Raw genomic sequence first — 6,372 nt, forward strand, 5'->3', positions numbered from 1 at the left:
TGAGTCTCCTACAAACAGATAATGGCATTAGGTTAATACTAGAACCCAAATCACATAGTGCCTTTTTAAATTTAAAATTGCCTAGTTCACAAGGTATATAAAAACTCCCTGGATCCTTAAGCTTTGTAGGCAACTTATTTTTTATAATGGCACTATACTATTTAGTAAGCATTACCATGCCATATTCCTTAATCTTTCTCTTATTAGAAAGGATATCCTTTAAAAATTTTCATATTGTCTCATTTGCATCAAAGCCTCAAAAAATGGAATGTTAATATATAATTTCTTAAAGATCTCTAAAAATCTAACAAAGTTAGTATCATTCTTATCCTCCCTAATTCTATCTAGGTAAAGAAACTTATTAATATCTACACTAGAGTTTGAATCGAGAATTGTAGAGTAAGTATTTTTTTTACATTGCTCTTCCGCACTTACCTCAACTAGGTTTCATTGAATCATCTTATCAACTCTTACCTTTTGCTTTGGCACCTCCAACACCTTCCCATATATTAATGTAATGGCATTGACATGCTCTTTGGGATTAGTCTCTGAGCACTTGGTGAGTTCGACCCATAATAGCATTGGCAAGCTGTCTAATTTATGTCTCTAGATTCTTCATGAAAGCCTCATGATTTTGTAACCTTGCTTCAGTAGAGTTAATGAACTTTTTCATCAGCTCCTCCAAGTTAGATCTCTTTTCTTGTGGTTGAGGATACTGTTGAGGTTGGAGTTCTTGTGGTGGTTGTCTCCCTTAATTATTATTGTTGTTCTATGAGAAATTTGGTTGATTTCTCTAACCAGGATTATAAGTATTGCTGGAAGGATCATTTTGTCTGCAAAAGTTATTAGCAAAGTTAACTTGTTTAGGCACATTATTAGCATCAAATGCATTCTTACTTGGCACTTTTATTTTAAGTGCCCTCCTCCACAAGAATTATAAACAGTTACCACTACAGCTGAATTTTGTAATTGTAGATTCTTATTCAATGCTTCCATTTAAGTTGTTAATGCTATAAAAGCATCTATATTATAAATTTTAGATGCCTTCTTTATAGATTGTCTTTCAGTAGGCCATTGACTTGAGTTAGCAACCATCTTCTCTATCAATTGATAAGCTTCTTTAGGTGACTTCATATATAGTGAACCTCCACATGAAGCATCTATCATGCTTCTCACTAGGCTATTAATTCCATTGTAGAAGGTTTATACTTTCCACCAAATAGAGAATTCTTCTTGAGGGCATCTTCTTAGCTTATCCTTGTATCTCTCCCATGCCTCACATAGGGTCTCTGAATCTCTATGTGAAAATTTTGCAACCTTATTAATTAATTGTGCAATTTTAGAAGGAGGAAAATACCTACTAAGAAAATTTTGCACCAATGCATTCCAAGTAGTTATAGAGTTTAAAGGTAGTGATTGCAACCAATGTTTTGCTTTATCCCTTAAGAGAAAGGAAAAAGTCTCAACCTCTTTGCATCTTGAGAAACTCCATTGTACTTGAAAGTATCACAAATTTAGAGGAAACTAGCTACGTGTTGGTGTCGATCTTCACTAATCAATCCTCCAAATTGACAAGTCTGTTGGATCAACTATAGTACTGCTGGCTTGATCTCAAAGTTGTTAGTTTGAATAGCAGGTCTCAAAATGCTCGAACTTGTGTCTTCCAATGATGGCATGGCATAGTCTTTCATGGTGCAAATAGGTTGAACAAATCTAGCAACATTATTGTTCTCGCCTCCTTCAAGAAGATTATTTTGATTCTCCACCATGTTGAGTTGACAGTTTGCTCTTCTTTGTGAATGAAAAGTTCATTCAGGTTCTAGATCAAATTATGGCAGTGTCTCCTTAGAATTTCTTGTCATACACTAGCAGAACCTAAAATAGAAGAGAAATAAATAAAAAATTAAAAATCTCAAATTAACAGCTAATAACAATATAACCATTTTTAAATAAATCTTCGGTCCCCAACAATGGTGCCAAAAACTTTACGCATCCTACACAACACTAACAAGTGCACTAGTCGTATCAATAATATAGATATGTGAATCCGAGTATCGTCCCACGAAGATCAAATTTTATTAACCAATTATTATACTGACAACTATTATTTGAGAAATTATAATCGAATGAAAGTAAATTAAAGTAAATTATAAAGCTAAATAAAATTGCAAAAAATTAACTAGAGTAAATCAAAGATAAAACAATCAATTTAGGGATATAACCTTATTCAGGGATATAACCTTTCATATTTAAATGAAACTCTTATTTAGACATTTTAATAAAAATCTAAATATAATCAACCTAATTATTCGACTTTATTCAGGAACACGAATATATGCTAGAAGTTAATTTTAGATTATCCATTCGAATAAATCTATTATTAAACATGTTATACAAAATTTTAATAATCATGAATCGAAAACTTATTAACTAAAAACCCTAACTTCTCCAAATCAACAAATCATTAAGGAATTCAATCAACAAAATATCAATACAAGCATTAAGCTCAATGAATTTGCATAAAACTAACTCAAATATCATTAATCAAGATTAATACTCATCATAGTTTAGGGTTCATGTTTTCCCTAACAAAAACAAATCTACTCCATAATTAAATCTAGAAAGCAAAAACTGAAACTAAAAGAAAACATGATAAAATAAAATCGAACTCTAAATTGTGTCTATGCCTTGAGCTCGTCTCCTCTCCAATGGAGATTTTTTATTAGGAAAAGCCAATAACATTAATTAACTAGCAAGCATTACATTGATACCCAGGGGTAATCTTTCCCAAACATGAAAATATGAGATGCCACATGTGACTTTAGCTAAGTTGTGAGCCAACACATTGCAATTCCTTCGAACCCAATGTAATGAGATATCCAACTGAAGACTCAACAGTGCATTGCAATCTGCAACTATGAAACCGTACCCAGAAGTGTCTTCTTCCCTAGAGTCTAGAACATTTATCACTCTCTGTGCATCCATCTCCACAACCCATGACGCAATACCCGCTGACAACACACCTAAACCAAAGGAGTGCAAGAAGCGAGCAAGTGTAAATGAACTTCCGAGAAATGAGAGAAAACAATTATAGGGTAGGAATACTCTAAGTTCCTCTATTCCCGACCAAGTATCAAATAGCAAGGCTGAATCCAACAAACATACTTCCTGGCCTAGGAAGAAACAACACTAGAAGGTGCTAGAAACCTGTAGGGTAACGTGGCTTACTGCGAAGGAACAGCTCGGTCTAAGAATCTTTTCCCAAGAAGAAGGCTTGAATGTAGTATGGGTTTGGGTATCAATAGGGTACACGTGTTGTAATGCATGTGCAGGATACTTGGCCCACACCTCTTTCGATGATCCCCGGTTCCGTTGTGAAGTAGCTAAGGTGACCTTATGCCCTGCAGAAAAACTAAAGACAGGCAACTTTCTTGGCGCAGAGACTTAGAGGCCCTTAAATGAGCAAGGAGGCCCACACATGTGCCAGATATGTGACCCGGCCCACACAACTCCCGAGCACACACGTGTGCCCGCGTGGACCACGCGCACAAGTGCCTGAGCACCCGGGAATTCCACGCATGTGGTCCTCTAGGCCTAGGCGAAACCATTTGCATGCACACAGGCCCTGGGTCCAAACAAGCTCATCCCGTGCGGATGGACCTGCGGACGGTCCAAGCCCACCACCCCGCGACTCTCGCGAGCCTCCTCCTGCGCAACCCATGTGGACTAGTTGGCTCGGCCAATCTGGGTAGCCCAAACCAGCCGACCCCTCTTTTTGCCTTTTTCAACTATTTAAATTACTTAATATTTATTTATTTTATTATTTTAAAATCTTTTTAAAAAGGATTGGGATCTACTTTTCAAAATACCCATGTGTTAAAATTAATTTTCACATGTTTTAAATTGATTTCACATAAGATAAATATGGATTTAAATTAATTATTATTTTAATAAAATCTATCCTTTAGGATTATTTAATTAATTTATTTAGAATAAAATAATTATTTTATTATTTAATTATCTTAGATTAAGATAGAATTTTATCTAGGTTATTATTTTATTATTTATCTCAAGATTTTGTACTCATCTAGATTTTTCAAGAAATGCTATAAATAAACCTTTGCCCCTAGGATGTAAACACAACCTTTTAGAATAAAATTGAGAGAATTCTTGAGAGCTTCAACTTTTCTACTTTTATCATATTTGCTAAAATTAGCTTCTTCAAGTTCTTTGAGAAGTATGAGTCTTCGAAAGTCTTGTTAGGTCAAGAAGCGGGGATCAACTTATCAATAAGTTGTGACATTTTTCCTTTCCTTATTTATTTTTCCTAGTCTTTTTTTTGTACTTTCTTTTTAGGATTGTAGATTCAATTAGAGGGAGGGGTTTAACTCTAGGTGGTTATTGTTTCGGTATTATATATGTTGATGGGTTTCAAGAGTAGATTCGATCTTCCCCATACCTTCCCACATCATCTGGTATAAGAGTTTTGGCTCCTAGAGACCCAAACTCACTTTATTTGCTTTAGCATTTTGTTCATTAATAATTGAAATTAATTTTTGATTTATTCATATTGCATCCTGCTTGAATTCATATATATCCATTTAATTCAAGTAGTTCGTGTTATTATTAAAAAAAAATCATATATCAAAATACAAAAATATCCCAATTGCACACCATAATGCAATTGGCACTTTCTTTGCATTTAGCATCACAAAAGCAGAATAGCCACCTAATTGGTGATTGGAAATCCTTTGAGAAATTGAAGGCAAAGTATGTTGCCTAACTGGTGTGAGTGAAAACTTTTATTTTCATTCCACACATTATCCACATTTAATTTTTAAATTGCATTTCTGTAATCTGCATCAACGTGCATAAAGAAACTTGATCGATCGTATAGTGTAGCCGATAAATTAGGGGTAGTATACGAAGATACACCTATCGATTATATCTATTGGGTTTGATCGGATCCCTACGCATAGTTCGAATTATCATTTTTTATGATCTACATTTATGTTTTCTTTAGTTTACGATTGTTCCATTACATAATTAAGCAACTAATTGCTACTAGTTTCTTAACGCACAAAGAGCACACCATTCCTTTTTCTGTGTGCTTGCTTTTGAGCTTCAGTAGAAATTAGAATCCTTTAGGGTTCTTTATTGTGTCATAAGGACTAACATGCAGTCCCGATTCAAGTGATTCTAATTTTGAATACTCAACTTGATAGATGAATCTATCACTCGAGGGATTACGAGGTAAACACGAATAAAGGTGATGGAGAGATATTGTTTTCACTAACTCTTATTTTTGTAGGAACTCTGCAATGTCTCACCAGAGCGCCAACAGCTGACCAACCACCTTCGAAGAATGAGTCATGGACATGTTCACCCAGTTAAGTCTCCAATTGGGAAACATGGCTGCCCGTATGGATTGCTAGGAGCGAGGCGAACCTTGCACTCGTGCCTGACACCAAATAGTGCGCGATGAGACAGGATTTTATAGCGACGATATTGGTGACAGATAGGGAGGCCATCATGAAGAGGTGGACGAAGACCTCCATAACTTCAAGTTTTTGATACCAGCCTTTCAAGAGAAGAATGACCCCAAAGCCTACCTTGAGTGGGAACGGAAGGTCAATCATATTTTCAGCTACTACAACTATGGTGAAGAAAAAAAGCTCAAGTTGGTCACCCTTGACCGACTATGCCTCAGTATGGTAGGATCAATTAGCTCTTTTCTAGAAATGAGATTGAGACTTACCTATCACCACATGGCGAGAATTGAGATCCATCATGAGAAAGAGGTTTGTACTAGCTCATTTCAATAGGGATATGAACTTGAGATTGCAATACCTAACCCAAAGTTCTAAGTCGGTGGAGGAGTACTATAAAAAGATGAAGATAACCATGATTAGGGCCTAAGTTGATGAGTGGCCAGAGGCAACCATGGCTTTGTTCTTGGAGGGTCTAAATAAGGATATCACTAACATCCTTGAACTCCAAAACTATGTCAACTTGGATGAGATGGTGTACAAGGCCACCAAGAATGAAAGGCAATTGAAGAGTAGAGGAACTAATCAGGGGTATGTTAGTAATGCTCCCCAGGGAAACCAAAGATGGACTCGAAGGGATGAAAGTAAGAAAGTGGACAACAGTAAGGGAAAATAACTCACTAATAATACAACAGTTAATCCTAAGGCACCAGCCACCTAGCAAAATACTGTTAAATGCTTCAAGTGCTTAGGAGTGGGGCATATTGCATCCCAATTTCCTAATCAACAAGCGATGATTATCCGAGATGATGGAGATATTATCAGTGACCAGGAAAGTAGTGATGAGTAGGAAGATCTACCACTAATGGACGCATAAAGTATA

The 6,372-nt window shown here is 35.8% G+C and overlaps 1 non-coding gene across 1 annotated transcript; it reads left to right on the forward strand.

The window, feature by feature from the left end:
- The first annotated feature begins 1,225 nt into the window (after positions 1 to 1,225).
- LOC148253787 (small nucleolar RNA R71) lies at positions 1,226 to 1,331 on the forward strand. The gene has a single exon (XR_015820848.1). It is a non-coding gene; the product is annotated as a small nucleolar RNA R71 (small nucleolar RNA).
- Positions 1,332 to 6,372: the final 5,041 nt, after the last annotated feature.

The sequence above is a fragment of the Carica papaya genome, chromosome 5 (assembly GCF_054855325.1).
Source record: "Carica papaya isolate Zhongbai chromosome 5, ASM5485532v1, whole genome shotgun sequence".
In the NCBI taxonomy this organism is placed as follows: domain Eukaryota; kingdom Viridiplantae; phylum Streptophyta; class Magnoliopsida; order Brassicales; family Caricaceae; genus Carica; species Carica papaya.